The sequence below is a fragment of the Pelobates fuscus genome, chromosome 5 (assembly GCF_036172605.1).
Source record: "Pelobates fuscus isolate aPelFus1 chromosome 5, aPelFus1.pri, whole genome shotgun sequence".
In the NCBI taxonomy this organism is placed as follows: domain Eukaryota; kingdom Metazoa; phylum Chordata; class Amphibia; order Anura; family Pelobatidae; genus Pelobates; species Pelobates fuscus.
The window spans coordinates 346,763,624-346,786,755 of record NC_086321.1 but is presented as its reverse complement, the minus strand read 5'-3'; positions in this window follow the sequence as shown (position 1 = coordinate 346,786,755).

The following is a 23,132-nucleotide window of genomic DNA, read 5'->3' as shown; positions in this document are numbered from 1 at the left end:
ATTTCTTTTGTTTGGAAAATTGGTAAGTGGGAAAGCCACCCAATTGCAGATAGCAATTTTCCTGTCTAGTAAGAGCTCAAGTAAGAGCAAGGGATTTTGTTTGTTTTTGTTATTATTTAAAGCACCTGTTTTCTTATTGAATAAAAAAAGGAAAACCGAGCTGACTGTGTCCTGGACTTTATATACCCTAGAAGGCGGTGGTTACTGCAAGATTTGTGACAACCCTACCTGTAAAAGAGGTGATTTGTTACAACGCGTATAGACGTTATATGTTGTTTTCGCTTGTTTGTGTTTAAGGAGATTGGCCAGCACCTTGCCTGCCCTATTGCCTTAATGGTAGAACTTAGCTTGTAGTTTCTGTAATTGGTAGTTGGTTTTGAGTAAATTAGCCTAATCAATTTGGGATTTGAGTGTTTTAATCTGTGTGGCCAGCTCATTGGATGTTTTTAGTTTATTTTGTTCCGTCAAAAGCTCTAACCTGGGGGGGCGTGGCTTGGACGCCGGACAAGATGGCGGCGTAACCCGCGAACTCCCGCCAGGCTCTCCGCACTACCTCGCCGAACCGGCACCTACACCCGGCACCATGGGCAAAACACATCGGGCCACGCAGGCCGCCCATGAAGCTAACACCCCGCGGGGGTCCCACCCGGCGGGCATGCGCCAGTTCCTCACGTCGCTGGCGGAACACGCCGCACAGGCCTCAAGGGACACAGAGGCCTCAGACCTCTCCTCACCGGCATCCCCGCTGGAGAGCCAGCCGGATGACTCCCTACAGGACCCAGCATGCCCACCGCAACCAGACTGGGTGGCCCTGATCAGGAATCTGCCCACAAAGGCAGACTTAAAGGAGGCGAACGCTGCACTACAGCAAACTATCACAGGAGAACTGCACGCTCTCTGAGAAGACATGCAAGGTATGCAGACCAAACTAGCACAACTTTAAGCGGACTGTGACCACATGACAGCGGCGCAGGCCGCAAACACGGGTGTAATAAGGCGCCAGGAGACACAACTCCGGCAAATGGCATTGCACTTAGAAGACTTGGACAATAGGGGACGTAGACAAAACAAAAGGGGCCTGCCGGAAGAAACGGACCAGGCCACCCCCCTAAGAGACACCCTCACTGAACTGTTCAACGACCTCCTAAATAGGCCGAAAACAATGCACATTGAATTTGTTAGAGCGCACAGGGCCTTCCGACCGTGTGGACAACCAGACTGCCCGCCTAGAGATGTAATATGCTGTCTCGCACACTTTCAAACAAAAGAAGATATACTCCGTAAGGCGAGAGACACTAAACAGATCCTGCTCAATGGGGTGGAAATCCAACTATACCCATCACCGGCAACGCTGGCGTACCGCAGGGCACTGCGCCCGCTAACAAGGACCCTACAAGCCAACAAGACCAGATACCGCTGGAACTTCCCAACCGGCATACAGGTCACCACAGCTAACGGACCATTCAATGTGAAAACCAAAGAAGATCTAACCGACCTACAAAGGGAACTACAACTACCACCACTACAAATGTCATGGCCAGACCCGATGACCTTCTACGCCTTCCCGACAGATCCGCAGCAACAACCCTTGCAAGCCGCTCGACCCAAGAGAACCCGACAACAGGCTACACGCCCATCGGGAGCTAACGTCTGAGACCTAACACACAGAAAGCCCTCCCGGTGCACCACGGACTCTCACCTACGGACTAGACCACCTCCTAAACGGATCCCTCCATGAGATGACACACACAAGACCCTATGGACTAATCAAAGAGACATTGTACACCCTGCAAACCGCAAGTATTCCGCCATGTTGGCGGTCTCACTAGACACTCGCCTGGACACTATGCCCACGGGGCTGGGGGGGGGGGGTGGTCAGGAGCAAGGGACATGAAAGAGAGGCCAGGGAGACAGATATCAGAGCCCGGGCTCCCCCCCTCCCTCTCCCTGGTCCCCTGGAACAAGCGAAGATTAAATGGGCATACCACTGGAGGGATGAGAGTGTTATGTATTGCCACATTATAGATATACGGAGCATTTAATAAGGGGTAACGACAGGGACCAGGGCACACATAGGGGTTACTCGCACAATGGCCGCGCCACGTGGCAAATGTATATGACGATCACGCTGGGGCTACCCGACCTGCGACGAACCTAGGGGAGCAGGTGGGGGGCAACGCCGGGGGGGCCCACCACCTAGGTGGGGACCACCACCTTCACGGGCGAGAGGACAATGAAACCCGAGCCGCACGGTGTCTCTGCCTCCTGCCACCAGGCATCACAGGCCAAGTCCGTAAAGAGGGGGAGGAGGGAGGGAGTCTCACTGGCCAACCGGAGAGGGCAATACCTGAAGCTTGCTTAATTGTTTATTACCAGTTATGTTGTAATATGTTGACGAAATGTTATTGAATGTTTATGCCTATATTATGTTCTGCTACCGAACAGGGACACACCCATAATCCGACATACACACACCCATGCCGGCCCTTAGGCCAACGTACACCATGGCGAGGAAATACAGAACACCAACCCATACATCATTCTACAGAGCCGAGAAGGGACCACACGGGACACAATCTGACCCACCCCGAGGACAACAGGAAATCCTGCCGGTATTGGACCGAAGCACTCCCATACTGACAGGTACATCTGGACGTCCTTCCGACGCCCCACAGGCAGAGGCGTCACGATACAGGCGAGCACACCACGCAAACCACAGGTGGTAGCGTGAGACACTGCTCCCCGACGCCTACACCTTAACCGACGCCGACCAGCGACTGTCATTGGGGAAGGTTACCGTAACCCCCCAATACTACCCACCAAGACCCCCCCCTCACGACCCGCCCATTTCTAGGCCCCCGGGGCCGACAACAGACACTCTCCACTGCCCATTGTATCCATTCCCCCCCCCGGACGAGACCAACACCGGACAGAGACAACTGAGGTGACCCCACCTACAGTACCCAGACGACATGGCGCTAACACCCAAACCCCTTACTATCCTTACGATTAATGCCAAAGGACTGAATAGACCAGAGAAAAGATTGGGGGCACTGAGAGACTTCCACCCACGTAGAGCCTCCATAATAATGATCCAAGAGACGCACTTCCGAGAGGGAGCCAGGCCTAAAATGCCCAACCACCACTACCCACATGGATACTACAGTGACTACCACGGTGGTAAATCCAGGGGGACCGCAATTCTCCTCCCCAAAAGGTGCCGTTCCAGGAGGGGGGGTGCAGGGTAGACAGAGAGGGCAGATATATATTCCTCAAAGGGAAAATTGCGAACCAAGCATACACATTTGCGAACGTATACGCCCCGAACAAACACCACTACCGCTTCCTCAAACACACACTACGCAAACTCCAGGACTTTACAGAAGGGATACTCATACTGGGAGGGGACTTCAACATAGCACTTGACCCCACATGGGACTGATCCACAGGCACCTCACATACCCCCTCATACCAACTCCAAAACATAAAATCCTTACTCCGCAATCACCGACTCATAGACAGCTGGAGAGCCCACCATCCAGAAGACAGGGACTACACCTTCTATTCCTACCCCCACAGCTCCTACTCCCGAATTGATCACCTCTATGTAACACACCATAACCTACCCTTGGTAACAGACGTAAACATGGGAGAGGCGACGTGGTCGGATCACGCCCCAGTTACACTGACACTAAAATCCCGCCTCTTCCACCCCACCATCACTAAATGGCGACTCAACGAATATTTACTCTCTAGAACAGACACCAAAGTCTCCATAGGTGAGGCGATCAAGGAATATTTCGACCTTAACACCTCAGAACAGACATCGCCAATGATTAGGTGGGAGGCACACAAGAGCGTGCTAAGAGGTCACTGCATTCAACAAGGGACGATCTTGAAGAGAAAATCTGAGGCCCGCTTATCCGAGATACTGGCCGACATACAAAAACTAGAAGAACTAAACAAACATACACAGACACACTCCAGACAGACCCAACTACTACAACTGAGACGAGACCTTACTACGCTACTGCACTCCAAACATTACAGGGACGCAACCAGACACAAAGCCTTCTTTGCCCTTCACGGGAATAAGAGTGGCAAACTATTGGCCAGGATGCTGAACAAACGGAGACAACAGACATACATCGAAAAAAATCAGAGACAAACACGGGACACTTCACTGACTTCCGACGGACATAATGACGACGATCCGCACATACTACTCAGACCTATACACACTACCACAACCACAGACCGAAGCAGCGAAATCGCGGCTACGGGATTCTATACGGGCTTACCTCGCTAAATTCCCGATGCCAACCCTGGACAGGGAGACATCAGCATTGATAGATGAACCTATCACAGTAGAGGAACTGGCACTCGCAGTCAAACACACGAAGCAGGGCAAAAGCCCGGGTCCGGATGGACTCCCGACGGCATATTACAAAACCTACGCAGAACACCTATACCCCTCGATGGTAGATGCGTTCAACGCAATCAGAGACACACAACACATACCCAAGCAGGCCTTAAAGGGAAACTCCAGTGCCAGAAAAACGATCCGTTTTTCTGGCACTGGAGGGTCCCTCTCCCTCCCACCCCCCAATCCCCGGTTACTGAAGGGGTGAAAACCCCTTCAGTGACTTACCTGGGACAGCGGCGATGTCCCTCGCCGCTGTCTCCGCCTCCGCGACGCTCCTCCTGGTGATTACGTCGGCCGGTGGGCGAGACTAATCTCACCCACCAGCCGAGGAGACCTAATGCGCGTGCGCGGAAATGCCGCGCATGCGCTTTACGTCTCCCCATAGGAAAGCATTTAAAAATCATTTCAATGCTTTCCTATGGGAAATAGAGCGACGCAGGAGGTCCTCACACAGCGTGAGGACGCCCAGCGACACTCTAGCACAGGAAACCTGTGCTAGAAACTAGGAAGTGACCTCTAGAAGACAGCCACTAGAGGTGGAGTTAATCCTGCAATGTAATTATTGCAGTTTATGAAAAACTGCAATAATTACACTTGCAGGGTTAAGGGTAGTGGGAGTTGGCACCCAGACCACTCCAATGAGCAGAAGTGGTCTGGGTGCCTACAGTGTCCCTTTAACAGCCCATATTACTATTATCCCTAAAAAGGGCAAAGATGGGGAATATTGCGGGAACTACAGGCCCATCTCGCTCATCAATTGCGATATCAAACTTATGGCCAAAATTCTAGCAACACGGCTCACAAAGCACATCCCCTCGCTGGTCTACCCGGACCAGGTGGGATTCGTGGGGGGCAGGGAGGCGAGGGACAACACAATTCGAACACTGACCCTTATACACGGAAAGAGGGGACAAAATGGGGGCCTTCTCCTGCTGTCTACAGACGTGGAGAAGGCGTTCGACAGGGTCTGGTGGACGTACCTGTTCGAAACCTTATCACACCTTGGAATAGGACCGTATATCCGGAGATGGGTAGAGGCACTATATCTAGAGCCAACAGCCCAAGTTTTGGTCAACGGAGCGCTTACGGACCCATTCCCCATATATAACGGCACCCGACAGGGCTGCCCCCTATCTCCGCTGCTATTCATACTGGCTCTGGAACCATTCCTAATACACATTCGACAAAATAGAGACATAACCGGGCGTGAAACAGATAAAACACACCACAAGGTAGCTGCGTTCGCAGATGACCTCCTTTTCATAGTCTCCAACCCAGAAATCTCACTCCCCAATATCATGAAAGAACTCCAGGCGTTCGGAGATATCTCCAACCTGAAAATTAACAATTCCAAATCATTTATCCTTAATATTAGCATACCGACCAAACGAGCTGAACCGCTATGCTATAGCTTTCTATTCCACTGGACTGAAAGTAAAATAAGATACTTGGGCATCTGGCTAACAAGGAAGAGCAGTGACTTGTTTAGGGAGAACTTTGCAGACATGCTTAAAACATTCCAAAATGACAGAGACTGGTCGTACCCACACATATTGTGGCTGGGACGTATCCAGGTCATTAAAATGAACTTCCTCCCGCGACTTCTCTACCTCCTCCAGGCTATCCCGATAGCTATACCTAAAATGTTTTTCACCACCCTTAACATGATTAGATATATATGGAACGGGGGGAGGCCCAGACTTAAACTCACCACCCTGATGCAACCCAAAAATAAGGGAGGGCTGGCACTACCAGACTTTCATCTTTACTATGTCACCACACACCTACAGAGGGTAATGGAGTGGTCGAAGGAAGGAGTATTTAAACTATGAAAGATGGCGGAGGCAGGTAAACCGATATCCGGGATCCCCTGGATGAGGGAGATCACAGATAGCCCGGAACTGTCAATATACACGATATACACAATATACACTTTGTATGGCGAAGGGCCTCGAAGCAACGGGGACTGGTGCCGTACCCATCTCCTTTAGTCCCGCTAACCTACAATGTAGCCTACCCACCAGGCTTGGATCCACGGGCATTTCGGAACATCCTCCCAACCCCTACACTGCGCCTGCATCACATAATATGGAACGGGAAATGCAAACCGTTGTCGGACATCATAGGGGACACTACCCCCACATTCATGCACCGATTTAAACATACTCAACTCACGAACTTTGTCCTCACCCTACCCCAGGGATCAGCGCTCACAAGGGACCATACCACGTTCGAAAAGATATGCATGCAACCAGCCCCAGCCCCAGCCCCAGCCCCAGCCCCACACGGCGTATCCCTACTATACTCCATGCTCCAAGCTGAGACCCCTCAGGAGACACCACAATTCATGGGCAAATGGGAGGCGGCACTAGCCACCACATTCTCGGACACAGAGTGGGAAACCATATGCTACCTTACGCACCACTGCTCAGTACATAGCAAGACACAGGAAACGGCCTATAAGATACTGGGAAACTGGTACAGGACACCACATCTCCTTCATACAATAGACCCGACCCACCCTGACCTCTGCTGGAGGTGAGATAAAGACCTAGGCACCACAAAACACATCTGGTGGGAATGCGAGATGATCAGGCCATATTGGGAGGGGATCCACAAAATCCTGGAGATATTCTCCGACATGCCCCCCCCTGGAACCGGCAGCGATGCTACTCCACCATACAACCATACCCAGATCACGCTACAAAAAATCTATGACTATTAGAATATTAAATGTAGCAAAACAGGTCCTTCCCCAGCTGTGGAAACAGAAGAAAACTCCTTCTCTACTAGTCTGGTTCAACCAAATGGAGGGACTCAGATCGATAGAGGAGCTGACTCTGACAACCACGACCAATCCAACGACTTACACCGACATATGGTCACACTGGATCCTAGAGACAGGAAAGGAAGACTTCCAATGTAAGCTCCGATACGACCACCAACCTGACACTGACCACTAGAAATTCATGTTGACTAAACAGAACCCAGACGTCAATAGACAAATGACCTACCAGGACACCACAAAGCATCCCGACCCCCCCCCCCCAAACCCACAATGACGCCAGACCTGACACCTCCTCACCCCTACCACACCAACCAAACCGACCAACGGGGAGGGACGGGGGAATAGGCGTCCCCGATCACCCGAAGGGCTAGAGATACAGGGGGGAGACAGAGACTAAACGGGAGTGAGGAAATCATAATCGACCTACAAGCGCAACACAATTGGGAATGTGATAAGACCATTTAAAGGGCGACACACAACCTACCCAACATCATCTGAAGGGAGGACTGATCCTATCCTTGACACAGAGGGCCACGAGAGTTACCCTCCCCAAACACCAGCCACCCACAGAGTTGATACCGATAACATAAAAACACAGTTACCTAATACACAGGCAACTCACAACACACAGGAAATACCCTAGAGTACAACAAGCGAAGAGACCTGTGAACCCATATGCTGGGGGGCGGAACTCGGGGGAGGGGCTGGGGAGGAGGAGGAGGGGTAGGGAAGGGGGGAGAGGAACACGACGCCCAATCAGTGAATGAACAATATATCTTGTAATTGAGGCCTGCGCGCCTAAAAGCTATGCACCTAACCATGGACCTGCGAGTCCACTGTAAGCTAAAAAGTAATGTATACCTATTCACATCCCATTGTGCTTACCATGTATTTTCAGTATACTGCATATCCCTTCCTAACACACTGATGTAAATGGAAATCATAAACATGCCGATATAATTTAAAAACAAACATCTCAATAAAAACTAAATTTACAAAAAAAAAAAAGCTCTAACCTGTGGAGCCTCTCTGTCATTTGCTTTTCCCGTTGTTGCTTTAGGTAACTTGCCCTCTGTATGAATAACCCCCTAACTACCGCCTTGTGGGCCAGCCACAAGGTATCCAGGGACGTCTCCTCTGTGTTGTCCCTGGTAAAGTATTATTTCAGTTCCACTCTATCCTTTTTAATAAAGTCTAGGTCCTGTAGTAAAGACTCATTGTGCCTCCAGAACCCCTTCCCTTTGTGTGTGTGTGTGCGTCTCGTACGTGTAGAAATACTGGTGCATGATCAGACCATGTGATCTGCCCTATCACACATTTCTCTATTTGAAACAGGTCTGTAGGGATTGTATAGTATCGGTAAAATCTCGTGTAGGAATTATGGACCGCCGAATGGAATGTGTAGTCTCTTTCTTGGTCATGCATGGCACTCCACACATCTAACAGGTTGTGGAATTGGAGTCGGGATCTTAAGGACTTGCAAGAGCCCTGCAGTGCCCGCAGTCTTTGGTTTGTGAACCTGGCCGATGAGTCTAATGTTGGTTCCGCTATAAAGTTAAAATCCCCACATAGCACTAGGGTACCTTGTTTTAGTTTATCTATAATATCTCTAAGAACTGGGCTTGGTTGGAGTTAAGGAAATATGCGTTCGTTAGTGTGAAGGTCACTTTGTTCACTATGCAAACCATAATATGATATCTCCCTTTAGAATCAGAGATCTTGGGCAGGAGGGGGAATGCTACGTTGCATGCCGAGGAGTGAAATGCAACGCTTTTGTGCATGCAGAGGAGTAAAATTGCCTGCTACATGTCTGGGAGTACATGGGCTTATTTTGCTGTTTGTTAAAGTGTGTCTCCTGTAGGCACACTATGTCACATTTCCATTTGGACAGATCTCTATATGGAAGATTACGCTTGTGTTGGGTATTTAACCCTTTAACTTTGTACGTGACTATTTTCATGTTTTGTTCTCGGATCTAGGGGGTCTGTGGGCATCTGGATTATCTTAGTTTGTCTGAGCTTTGGTGCCCCTGGTGGAAGGTGGGAAAGGGTGGGGTGGTAGAACAACATAACAGAATATATAACATGTACTATAACAGTAAACATAAACAGTTTGGCCCAAGAACTGACCCCTTGGGGTCTGTAGTTGCCTCTTTTAGGGCCTTGGCAACTACCTGTGGACGTGGTGTAAATTACCTCTGCCAGTTGAGAGCAAACGTCCCCCTGGCGTCGGCTGTACTCTGGACTGCAGTTCTTGCTTTTCCCTTGGCTTTCTCCCCTTTAATGAGTGCTGTGTATTCTCCTTGGTATAGTTACACAATGTGCACTGTTAATCCAACCCAAATTGTTTATTTTATTTGTTTTAAACAATTTTGCTCTATATAGACACTTTTGCTCTATATAAACACTTTCCTCCCCTTTTTTTTTCTTCTCGTTACTCTTCCCCAGGTCCCTTATTGCTGTTATTTAACCATGAACTCTATCTTTAAGGTCTACATTATACTGGCTCACTCGTTGGGTTCCCTGGGTCTCCCTGCTAAAAAATGGTTATCCCCCACGAGTGTAGCCTCTCCGTGGTGCTCTAAATTTATTGTTCGCCCGCTTCTAATAATTTTTAACAACATGCAATGTGGTTTTACGTTACCCACAGAAGTTCAACACCTCCGTCTGGAGTAATGTATACATTGTCCCTTCTATATGGGTCATGGTGCTTTATGCCATTCTGGGTTTAGTCTCTCAGTGCTGGAATCCTTTGGACGCTTCGCGTTTTGTATTGGTATGTCCCAGTCTCTCAGCGTTTTCTGACCTTCTTCCACTGTTCTGATTGTATGGAGAGTCCCATTTTTCATCACTTGAATCCTTGTGGGGTATCCCCAGTGGTAAGGCACATTTTGCGCTCGCAGAAAGGACGTGATACTCGCCAGGTTCCGACGCTGTTGCAATGTTGCCGGTGATAGGTCTGCATATATTTGTAAGGCTTTGGATTCTCCATCGGGCGGTTTTCGCGGCTTGCTTTCATAATTAAATCCTTCACATGGAAGTAATGGATCCACATTAGGACATCCCTTGGTGATGATATCGGTATATGTTTCGGTCTTCCGACCCTGTGTATGCGGTCTATAATAATTAGATCTGGGTCCACCTCTGGTATAAGTTTGACGGATGTGGTGTACTGAAGCAGTTGTTTGCCGTCCACGTCTTCCGAGATGCCCCTAATTCTTACATTGTTGCTCCTGGATCTTCCAGGTCTGTACATTTTTCTTTGTGGGCTTTGATTTTATGCTCAAGCTCCTGCATGGCATCCGCCATACTATTGTGGGCCTTTGCATGCTCCGCTATCTTATTTTTATATGTGTGAGGTGCGGTCTCCCAGCTCTGACACATCTTTAGCTAGATTGGCTATTACCTCCTTAAATTGGTGCATTAGGGAGTTATTCAGGGTCTCCATTCTTGTCTATGTTATATTACCCTTGTTCCCCATTTGCACATCGTTGTCTGTGTCTGACATGTGAGCCTCCGCTCTGCTTTCCGCGCCATCTTGTTCCCTTTCCGGCGGATATTTTTATTTGGGCGTATTTTGAGCAAAAAATGACGCTTTGTCCATTTTCCCCTTATTTTTCGCTGCCATCTGGTAGTGTAAACTGTCAAGGTTCGGAAGGAGTAAATAACCGCTTGATTTCTGCAGTTTAAGTCGCTGAACTTCATCGCTTATCGCCGTTCGGATAGGAGCACAGCACTATGCGTCCATTCCCGCTGACTGTCGGCCACGCCCCCCGGAGTATCGTACTGTTAATTACTGTTTTCATTGCCTCTGGTAAAATTGTGGTCTGAAAATGCTTTTTGCTGGCTTGACGCTTAAACGATCACTGGAGAGAAAACTAGCCCGTGTGAGGATTGAACCCATGGCCTTGGCGTTATTAGCACCACGCTCTAACCAACTGGGCTAAACGGCCACGGCACGGCCATGGTTCATGCTGATCCACACAAGCGAATGCTCTTGCGTCTTGTGCATATTAGAGGAGGCGGCCAAAGGAAATAAAAGTAGCACTCCCTGTAGCGGAGTGCAATATTAGAATCCACGGTCTCCGCTGGTATCACAGGTAAATCCACAGTCAGCGCTGAAAAGTAAGGCAATATCCCAATTCTCCCAATAACCGGACGAAACACAGTTTGGGAGTCAACTAACTGGCTTTATTCACAAGCTTGCATATTTATACAGTTCCCCATGCAAGGGGTTTCCTTACAGAGGTTTCAGGGGATTTATCCCATCATGCAATATAATTCTCCCAACAGGCCCTGCTGCACGAGAAGGATACTCCCACTAAAATGGACGATTAAGTGGATTATCCCCTCGTGCAGCAAAACTGACAATTTACTTTAAAATACCGTTTCTGAGTTTTATTCGGTATACAGACTTAACCGAACGTTCGGTAGATAGCTGGGGTCCAAACGCATCTTTTGAGAGAATACCGCTCAGCTCCCAGCTGAACTGACCGAACGCCGCAACAAATACAGTTGTACATTGAAGTTCCGCTCAATCTGTCGATTATACTTAGGGGAACGATCCTACCGTGTCGTCGAGTAGCCGTTTTCAGTTCCAGGCGCTCGACGACCAAACACCGCTGAAGAATAGCGAATCCAAGATGGCCGACCGCCGCATGGTCGGTAGCCGAACGACGGCCACCTAGGAGAGCCTCTATTAACAAGCGCCACACGCCTCTAAGTGTGGGGTCTATCAGGGGAGCCCGCATTCATTCCACGAACAGCCCGGATAGCCGCTGTTCGTCGAACGAAGTACTCGCATGCTGGTAGCTTACGGCTGCCAGCAGGCGAATTACTATAGTCCCAGATGTGACAGACCCCTTTTGGGAGTGACAGATACCATCTCGGAGGATTGTCGTTGTATTTGGATTATTGGGGATTTCGGGTACTTGTGGATCCGTACGATACACGCCGCCACGTGGAAAGAACAATGGGTCGCGGCCATTTTGACCGCATGGACTAATGACCGAACAATCACGAACTTTCCACACGATGAATTCCAACCTTACCGGTAACGTACGCCCATACTGGTCGACAGATCCACAGTACCGAAATAGAGACACCGGATCCAAGAGAGAGTTTTCGTTTATGTTATATGGTTCCTGAGTAAATGGTGCGAACGTGTATCTAGCGAACGGCCCAACCGATCTAGGGGATTTTCACGTATATTGTTCCCCTAGATCTCCGTTCCCTAATACACGTAGCACATTGTATTTTCGTTATATATTATGTGTATTATTAAACCTGTAAGTTTTTGTATAATATTCTGCTCGGTACAGTGGGAGTGACTCCCACTGTAAATGTATTATCTCCTCCGGATACGGGGAGGAGTTGTTGTACGGCATAAAAGCCCGAGTTGCAGAATAAACATTATTCCTACTTTGACCCTCAACACAGAGTCTCGTCTCGTGCTTGGAGGGGATGACTATTACTTGGATGTCGTAATTATGGGGAACCTGTTATGCTTTAGCTAACGTCGTGCTTGGGGGAAAGGACACCTTCTCAGCGGCGTAAACCCCTACTACACCGGGGTGCCGCTACAATTGGTGGCAGCGGTGGGATCGTTCTTTCACCCCAGAAGGACAGCTACCGAGAGCAATCAGGATGGAGGCCTACTACGGAAGGTTGAAACAATCTACCCTAAAAGACTTGTTGGAGAGCCGTGGTCGTTCGGCTAGCAACAAAAAGAAAAGAGACATTTTGGCAGAATTGGTCGCATTGGACTTAGCTGAACAGAATGGCGGACTGGATGTCGAACCAAACCCAGAACCGGAGATCGCCTTGGTCCGAACCCCGGAAGATGAACGATTCGACCACGAGGTGAGGGTAAGGTTGGCTCACTACGGACCAAACCCCTCACCTAGGATCGTGACCCAAGTAATCGCGGCGGTCGATGCCAACCGGCGCCAGACTTCAACCAGCGCCAGTCCAACTGCTGGGACTTTTCAAACTCCCGAGGAAAAGAGGAAAGTCCACTTTGCCGCTTTTAAAAATTTCGTAGAAACAGAGGGGGAGATTGACCAATACCTGGCGGATTTTGAGCGTCAATGTGCCCTACATAAAGTACCCTCCGAGGAGTGGGTTAAAATTTTGTCTGGCAAATTATCCGGACGAGCCAGTGATGCTTTCCGGGCAATCCCGGACCATGAGGTGGGAAATTACCGATTGGTCAAGGAAGCTCTACTGTCCCGATATGCAGTAACCCCCGAAGCATATCGGAGACGCTTCCGGGAATCCCGAAAGCAAACCGGTGACTCCTACACCGAATGGGCCTGCCGACTGCAACGCACGGCTGGCCACTGGATGGATGGGTGCCAAGCTACCACCGCGGAGGAGGTATTACAATTGTTTTTGTTGGAGCATTTTTTTGAAAAGGTGGACAAGGAGCTCAGGGAGTGGATTCGGGATAGGCGACCACTTACCCTACCCGAAGCCGCCCGGCTGGCTGACGAGTATGCGGACGCCCGCAAACCCGACCCCTCGGTCCAAAAGGCAGCTCCCCGAGTCGAAAGCCGCCCCGTCGGCCCTACTCCAACCACCCCCGCTAATCAACCTAGCTACACCACCCCCTCCCGCTTCGCCCAGTCCAGTGCCCCGGACCGCCGGCGGTGCCATAGGTGCCAACAGGTGGGCCACCTGAGAGACAAATGCCCACTAGATCCAGCTCGACAAGCTTCTTGGAGGAAGCCCGCTGAAGGGAACACCCGGCCCTTTTCCTCAGGGGCCCATTGCATTGAAGCCCAACCCCTGGGGGAAGAGCAATGGGAGATTTTGCACGAGGCCAATCCCCTATATGCGGCTGCCGTAGACAACCGGCAGCATCACCGACAAACCGTCCGAGTAAATGGACAAGTTGTCAGTGGATTGCGAGACACTGGGGCCACCCTAACTTTGATCCAACACGACCTGGTCCCCGAAAAGGAACATACTGGACAAACGGTGGCCGTTAGAGTGGCCGGGGGTGCAGTACATCGCCTCCCCACGGCCCGAGTGCATTTGGATTGGGGGGTGGGAGCTGGCCAAGTGAATGTGGGCCTGATGAAAGGGCTACCCGCGGAAGTACTCTTGGGAAATGACTTAGCCCCACTGTTGTCCGCTTTTGCTCCTCAAGGCCCTGCTGGAGCCTGCCCTGTCACCACCCGGGCTCAGGCTCGTGCTATTGGAATCGGCCCGCCAGTCGCGGAGACCCAGGTAAGATCTGACCCTCCGACTGTGACCTTAGGACAGACCCCCTTAGACTGGGATACCCCTGAGACTTTTGGGAGGGAGACGCGGGAAGACGTCACTCTACGGAAGTATAGGGATAAGGCAGATAAAGGGGAACCGGGGACAGATGGGGAAAGCTACGAGTGGGTGGGGGATAGACTGTATAGGATCCCCCAGGAGCCCGCAGCAGGTAAAAACCCCGTCCCGCAGAAGCAACTAGTGCTACCGAAAAAATACAGGCAAGAGATCATGAGGATCGCTCACGATATACCCTTAGCTGGCCATTTAGGAGTACGTCGCACGGGCCATAGGATTACCCAGAATTTCTTCTGGCCAGGGTTTAACCGGGACGTGCGACAATATTGCAGAACCTGTGACACTTGCCAACGGGTGGGTAAGAGGGGAGATCGCCCGAAGGCTAAATTAATGTCGATGCCGATCATTGGGGAACCTTTCTATAGGGTCGCCGTCGACATTGTAGGCCCCCTAGCGCGACATAGCCCGTCCGGTAAGAAGTACATTCTTACCGTGGTGGACTATGGGACCCGGTACCCCGAGGCAGTACCCCTGCCGAATATTGAAGCTGAGACGGTAGCCGATGCCTTGGTTAAGATATTCACTCGGGTGGGGTTCCCTAAAGAAATCCTATCCGACCAAGGAACCCAGTTCACTGCCGTACTCACACAACAGTTATGGAAAGTGTGCCACATTAAACCCCTGCTCAGTTCCCCGTACCATCCCCAAACTAACGGTCTCTGTGAGCGCTTTAATGGGACTCTCAAACAAATGTTGAGGACCTTTACGGACGGTTGCAGAGACTGGGAGAGATTCTTACCCCACCTGTTATTTGCGTATAGGGAGGTCCCCCAAGAATCTACGGGTTTTTCTCCCTTTGAGTTATTGTATGGGAGGAGGGTGCGAGGACCCCTTGATCTCATTCGGGACCACTGGGAAGGGGAAACCGAACAGGCAGGGACACCTATTGTGCCATATGTCCTGGAACTCCGGGACCGCATGGAGCAACTCTCCCTATTGGTAAGGGAGAATCTCCAGGCGGCCCAGGGGCGACAGAAACGATGGTACGATAGGGGTGCCCGGCAACGACTATTCCACATAGGGCAGAAGGTATTGGTGCTAAAACCGGTGAAGGACAACAAACTGCAAGCTGCGTGGCAGGGTCCTTACAAGGTTTTAGCCCAACTCTGTGATACCACCTACCTTATTGCCAGCTGTGCAGATGAAAGGATCCAACGATCCTTTCATGTGAACATGTTGAAGGAATACCAAGAGCGACAGGAAGATGTTAACGCTGTTTGTGCCCCAGCTACTGATGACCCCGAAAATTTACCCCTACCTGACCTGCTAGAAAGGGAGACTCACCCCGACCCAGTTAGCCTAGTGAAGCTGGGAGAACGACTGAACCCTACGGAGCTAGAGCAAGCTAGACAGCTCCTATGGGAGAAACAGAGTACCTTCTCCCAGGAGCCAGGATACACCACCCTGGCCATACACAAGGTAGAAACCCCAGGGCAGGCCCCCCTCCGACAACCCCCTTACCGTATTCCGGAAGCCGTCCGGGACGGGATGCTGAAGGAAATACGGGAAATGACCCAGCTGGGGCTCATTGAGCCATCAGACAGTCCCTGGGCCTCTCCCGTAGTCCTAGTCCCCAAGAAAGACGGAACCACTCGGTTCTGCGTCGACTACAGGCGACTAAATGAAAAGACTACCACTGACGCTTACCCCATGCCCCGGGTAGACGAATTATTAGATCGCATAGCCAGGGGTAACTATCTCTCTACCATAGACCTCTGCAAGGGTTATTGGCAGATTCCCCTGGCCGAGGATGCCGTCCCCAAGTCGGCCTTTGTCACCCCGTTTGGCTTATACCAATTTAAGGTCATGCCATTCGGGATGAAAAATGCCCCGGCTACGTTCCAGCGAATGGTGGATCGGCTCCTCGATGGCTTCCAGGAGTTTGCGTGTGCATACCTGGATGACATTGCGATCTACAGTGAGTCTTGGGAAGAACATTTAGTCCACGTAGGGGTAGTCCTAGATAAGATTCGGGCCGCGGGCCTGACACTAAAACCCGAGAAATGCCATTTAGGAATGGCCGAGGTCCAATACCTGGGACACCGGGTAGGGTGTGGAAACCAGAGACCGGAGCCTGCCAAGGTTGAAGCAGTAGCGAACTGGCCCACACCAAATACCAAGACCCAGGTATTGGCCTTCTTAGGGACCGCCGGGTATTATAGGCGCTTTGTCCCTGATTATAGTACGGTAGCCAAACCCTTGACTGACTTGACCAAAAAGAATTTACCCAGACAGGTCCTGTGGTCTCCCGCTTGCGAAGCCGCATTCCAATCCCTCAAACATGCTCTTGTTAATGCTCCTGTCTTGGCTGCCCCAGTACCTAACAAACGTTTCCTTGTACATACAGACGCTTCCATGTATGGACTGGGGGCTGTGCTGAGCCAGATCGGGGAAGATGGAAAGGAGCATCCGGTCGCATACCTCAGCCGAAAGTTGTTACCGAGGGAAGTGAGTTATGCGGCCGTAGAGAAAGAGTGCCTGGCCCTGGTATGGGCATTGAAAAAACTAACTCCCTATCTGTATGGACAAGAATTTTCCTTGGTAACCGATCACAACCCATTGGTATGGCTTAACCGGGTCGCAGGAGACAATGGCCGATTGTTAAGATGGAGCTTGGCCCTGCAAACGTACAATTTCACCATCAGCTATCGACCCGGTAAGCTAAATGGCAACGCCGATGGGCTGTCTCGACAACTTGACAATTCTCCGGACAAGTAAATTCCGGTCATCCCTAAGTTCATCCGAAAGGATCAAGCCAGGTCTGCCGGAGTGTACCACTAGGAGGGAGCCGAGTGACAGATACCATCTCGGAGGATTGTCGTTGTATTTGGATTATTGGGGATTTCGGGTACTTGTGGATCCGTACGATACACGCCGCCACGTGGAAAGAACAATGGGTCGCGGCCATTTTGACCGCATGGACTAATGACCGAACAATCACGAACTTTCCACACGATGAATTCCAACCTTACCGGTAATGTACGCCCATACTGGTCGACAGATCCACAGTACCGAAATAGAGACACCGGATCCAAGAGAGAGTTTTCGTTTATGTTATATGGTTCCTGAGTAAATGGTGCGAACGTGTATCTAGCGAACGGCCCAACCGATCTAGGGGATTTTCACGTATATTGTTCCCCTAGATCTCCGTTCCCTAATACACGTAGCACATTGTATTTTCGTTATATATTATGTGTATTATTAAACCTGTAAGTTTTTGTATAATATTCTGCTCGGTACAGTGGGAGTGACTCCCACTGTAAATGTATTATCTCCTCCGGATACGGGGAGGAGTTGTTGTACGGCATAAAAGCCCGAGTTGCAGAATAAACATTATTCCTACTTTGACCCTCAACACAGAGTCTCGTCTCGTGCTTGGAGGGGATGACTATTACTTGGATGTCGTAATTATGGGGAACCTGTTATGCTTTAGCTAACGTCGTGCTTGGGGGAAAGGACACCTTCTCAGCGGCGTAAACCCCTACTACACCGGGGTGCCGCTACACCAGATACACAGTAAAGTTACATATACCACACAGTACACATAGCAAAATACACACAGCACATAGTACAGGCAACCTTTCTACATTACAGTCCAGAAGTGGCTAGGTTTGCCACAATGCTCCCCCAGAACCAAGCCGGCATACACAGTCTGATCCCAACGGATCGGCTTGGGGATGTCCGGGAGAGTACTCACAGATCACTTTTCAAGTTCAGTCTGTCTAGATAACCCGTCGGCGTTACCGTTTTGCTTCCCTGGGTGGTAATGGATCGTAAAGTCCAAGGGCTTCAGCGCCAAACTCCAGCGCAACAGCCTGGCATTGTCCCCAGCCACACGGTTCAGCCACACCAACGGGTTGTGATCTGTGAGTAGGGAAAAAGGTTGTCCATACAAATAAGGCTGTAACTTTTTGAGAGCCCACACCACGGCCAGGCATTCTTTTTCAATGGCGGCGTAGCTTACTTCACGGGGCAACAACTTTCGGCTCAAGTAAGCTACGTGATGTTCTCCGCCATCTGCTCCCACTTGGCTCAGCACTGCTCCCAATCCAAACATTGAAGCGTCTGTGTGGACAAGAAATCTTTTAGTTGGATCAGGAGCGGCAAGTACAGGAGCATTAGTTAAAGCAGTTTTGAGTTGTTGGAATGCCTGCTCACACTCTTGGGCCCAGACAACCTGTCGGGGAAGGTTCTTGCGGGTCAAGTCAGTCAGGGGTTTGGCCAGGGCACTGTAATTGGGCACGAATTTTCTATAGTACCCTGCAGTACCTAGGAATGCCAACACTTGGGTTTTGGTCCTGGGGGTGGGCCACTTGGCTACAGCTTCAATTTTAGCTGGCTCGGGTTTCTGCTGCCCACACCCCACCCGGTGGCCCAAGTACTGCACCTCTGCCATCCCTATATGACACTTGCTGGGTTTCAGGTTTAACCCTGCCTCTCCAATACGATCTAGGATGGCCCCTATATGTTGTAAGTGTTCCTCCCAGGTCTGGCTAAATATGGCAATGTCGTCTAAGTACGCACATGCATAACCTTGGAAACCGTCCAGTAGCCGATCTACCATCCGCTGAAAGGTTGCCGGAGCGTTTTTCATCCCGAATGGCATGACCCGAAATTGGTACAGGCCAAACGGGGTGACAAAGGCCGACTTGGGGATGGCATCCTCGGCTAGTGGGATTTGCCAGTATCCCTTACACAAATCTATGGTAGTGAGATACTGACCGGGCCATCTTATCTAGCAGCTCGTCTATCCGGGGCATCGGGTAGGCATCAGACACTGTTTTGTCATTGAGCCTCCGGTAGTCGACGCAGAAGCGCGTCGTGCCGTCCTTCTTAGGTACCAGCACTACCGGCGATGCCCAGGGGCTATCGGAAGGTTCGATAACCCCTAGCTGCAACATTTTGTCCAGCTCAGTCTTCATATGTGTCCTGACTGATTCAGGGACACGATATGGAGCCTGTCACATAGATAGCTGCCCCGGGGTTTCGACTCGGTGGGTGGCTAGTGGAGTGTACCCAGGCAAATTGGAGAAGGTAGTTCCTTTAGCTACGATCAGCTCTTGTACCTGAGCATGCTCTTGAGGGCTTAGCCGCTCCCCCAGCTGAACCCCCCGGGACGGCTCTATCTGTTCTTCGGGTTCTAATAGATCAGGTAGGGGAAGGTTCTCCTGATCCTCTGAGGCCGAGGCACATATCGCCGCCACGTCCTCTATCCTCTCATGGTAGGGTTTGAGCATGTTTACATGGAGCATGCGTCTCTTCCCTACCCCTGAGCAGGGGCCAATCACATAGGTGGTGTCACATCTCTGTTCCACCACCTGGTATGGGCCTTGCCAGATGGCCTGCAGCTTGTCTGTGCGAACGGGTTTTAAAATCAAAACCTTCTGCCCCACTTGAAAGCTGCGGTCTCTGGCTCCCCTATCGTACCAGCGGCGTTGGCATTGCTGGGCCGCCTGGAGGTTGGTGCGCACAGTCTGAGTCAACGCCTCCAGACGGTCCCGGAACTCCAATACGTAAGATACGATAGGGGTTCCCTCTGGGCTATCCTCTCCCTCCCAATGTTCACTAATTAGGTCTAACGGCCCCTGTACCCTCCTTCCGAACAGTAATTCGAAAGGAGAAAACCCTGTCGATTCTTGGGGTACCTCCCTATATGCGAAGAGCAAGTGGGGTAGAAACCGCTCCCAGTCTTTGTGGGCTCCTCCAAACGTATGGAGCATTTGTTTCAGCGTACCGTTAAACCTTTCGCATAGCCCATTGGACTGGGGGTGGTAGGCTCAATTTATTGGGCTTAATGCCACATATTTTCCACAATTGCTGGGTGACCTCGGCGGTAAATTGGGTGCTCCTATCGGATATTATTTCTTGGGGAAACCCCACCCGGGAAAATATCTTCATTAAAGCCTCGGCCACCGTCTCCGCATGGATATTAGTGAGGGCTACGGCCTCGGGGTATCGGGTGGCATAGTCCACTACCGTTAAGATGAACCGTTTCCCAGAGGGACTGGGTTTGGGTAAGGGTCCTACTATGTCAACGGCCACCCTACTGAAAGGTTCTGAAATAATAGGCAGGGGACATAATTTAGCTTTGTGACGGTCACCTCGCTTGCCTACTCGCTGGCATATATCACAGGATGTGCAGTATTGTCTCACATCTTTAGAAATCCCTGGCCAGAAAAATGCATTGGTTAACCTATATCGGGTACGGGTCATCCCTAGATGTCCAGACAAGGGGATATCGTGAGCAATCCTAAGTAGCTCTGGACGGTATTTCTGGGGAACCACTAACTGTTTGGTGGTCACTGTGACCGACCCTCCTACTTCCCGTTCAGCAATGCGGTAAAGTAGCCCTTTCTCCCAAGTGTACCGCTCCCCCTCTAGCCCCCCCTGGTCAGTGCGTACCCTGTTCCTATACACCTGTAGTGTGGGATCTGACTTCACCTCGGCTTCAAACTTAGCTGGGGTATCCCAGGACATACGTGTCGGGTGGGGGTCTTGGTCTCTTACCTGAGCCTCAGAGTGTGTTGGTGGAGCCGTGGTGCGAGCCTGTTGCCGTGTGGTGACTGGATGGGCTTCCTGGTAGGGAGCCTGTGGGACAAAAGCAGAGGTCATCTGGCCCAAATCATTCCCCAGCACAACATCTGCTGGTAAATTTTGCATCAGTCCCACTTCTACTGTCCCCTCTCCCACACCCCAATTCAAATGTACTTTAGCAGTGGGTAGTCGGTATAGTGCCTCCCCTGCCAATTGTACTGCCACAGATATGCCAGTGTGTGCCACATCGGAGACCAAATGGGGTGCTATCAGGGTTAAGGTAGCTCCCGAATCCCGCAGCCCCTGAACCTCTTTCCCCTCTAGGGTTACCAGCTGTCGGTGATGCTGCCGGTTATCTGTGGCTCGGACTGACATCACTTCATGTAAAATGCCCAGGGGTTCCTCTGCGTGAACACTCCACAACTCCTGTGCGGCCGGTTCCCTTTGATAATGATGGGCTGCAGCCCTGGGTGCTGGGTTTGGGCGCCCTTGATTCCAGGCGGGCTTGCCACGGTTTTGGGTACATTCACGGGCCATATGCCCCCACTGTTTGCAGGAGTGGCATTGGATGTTGGCCCGCCCGTTATACCTGGAGGGTGGGGGTAAATTTCCTTGGGAAGGACGAAACGGGGAGGCTGTGTGGGCTGGAGGTGGTATAGTGCTGGGTAGTCCCGTGGGTCGAGGGTAACTTTTGGCTATAGGTCCATGGTGTCTCCGTGCATCAAAGTGTTGGTCGGCCAACCTAGCTGCTTCGGTTAGGGTGAGGGGTTTCCTGTCCCGCACCCATTCTTGTGCCTCTGGGGATAATCCATAAAAAAATTGCTCCAACAACATCAGCTGACGCAATCCTTCCATGGTGGTGGCTTGGCTGGCTTGTATCCACCCTTGGGAGGCCTGGTCTAGCTTGTGAGCCCATTCTGCGTGATCTCTCTCTCTCTGGTTTACACAGGTTTCTGAACTTGCGCCGGTATGCCTCTGGGGTAATGGCATACCTCTCTAATATCGCTCGCTTCACCTTCTCATAGTACTTGCTGTCCTCACTGGGCACAGCGCGGTATGCTTTGGCTGCCCGACCTGCTAACTTGCCTGCCAGCAGTGGAACCCATACTGCCCGCTCTAAATCATGCAAATCACATAGTCTCTCAAAGTCCTGCAAGTACCCATCAATTTCATCCTTTTCCTCGCAAAATACTTTGAAGGCATGATTTTGGGGTTTTACCTGGTTGTAGAGGGACCCCGTTGCGGACTCTGCTCGAGACAATGTATGCTGTGGGCTGTGTGACATTACGTACTCTTGTACATTCGCCATCACCAGGTTCATCATGGCATCCGATATAGGTTGAGGCAAAAATTCTAGCCTGGTCCTCATTTCCCTCTGGTAGAGAGTTTCTTCCATAACTGCTGGGGGTGTAGCGCTGCGGGCTCGGTCTCCCTCCATCAGCTCGGCAATTAGTATAGCCTTGGGTTTGCTGCTGGCTATCTTACCCCTGGCTTCCAGCAGTTCTTTTAACGTTTGCCTCTTCAGCTTAGAATAATCTGTCTCCATTCACTTTGGTAGTCAGTTCTTTTGCTGTATTCTGCTTGCCATTCCCTTTTCTTATTCGGCAGTTATAATTGCACGAATTGTGCTTTTCAGCTGTAAAGTTGGATCCCGTCGCTTGCCACCAATTGTAGCGGAGTGCAATATTAGAATCCACGGTCTCCCTGCTGGTATCACAGGTAAATCCACAGTCAGCGCTGAAAAGTAAGGCAATATCCCAATCCTCCCAATAACCGGACGAAACACAGTTTGGGAGTCAACTAACTGGCTTTATTCACAAGCTTGCATATTTATACAGTTCCCCATGCAAGGGGTTTCCTTACAGAGGTTTCAGGGGATTTATCCCATCATGCAATATAATTCTCCCAACAGGCCCTGCTGCACGAGAAGGATACTCCCACTAAAATGGACGATTAAGTGGATTATCCCCTCGTGCAGCAAAACTGACAATTTACTTTAAAATACCGTTTCTGAGTTTTATTCGGTATACAGACTTAACTG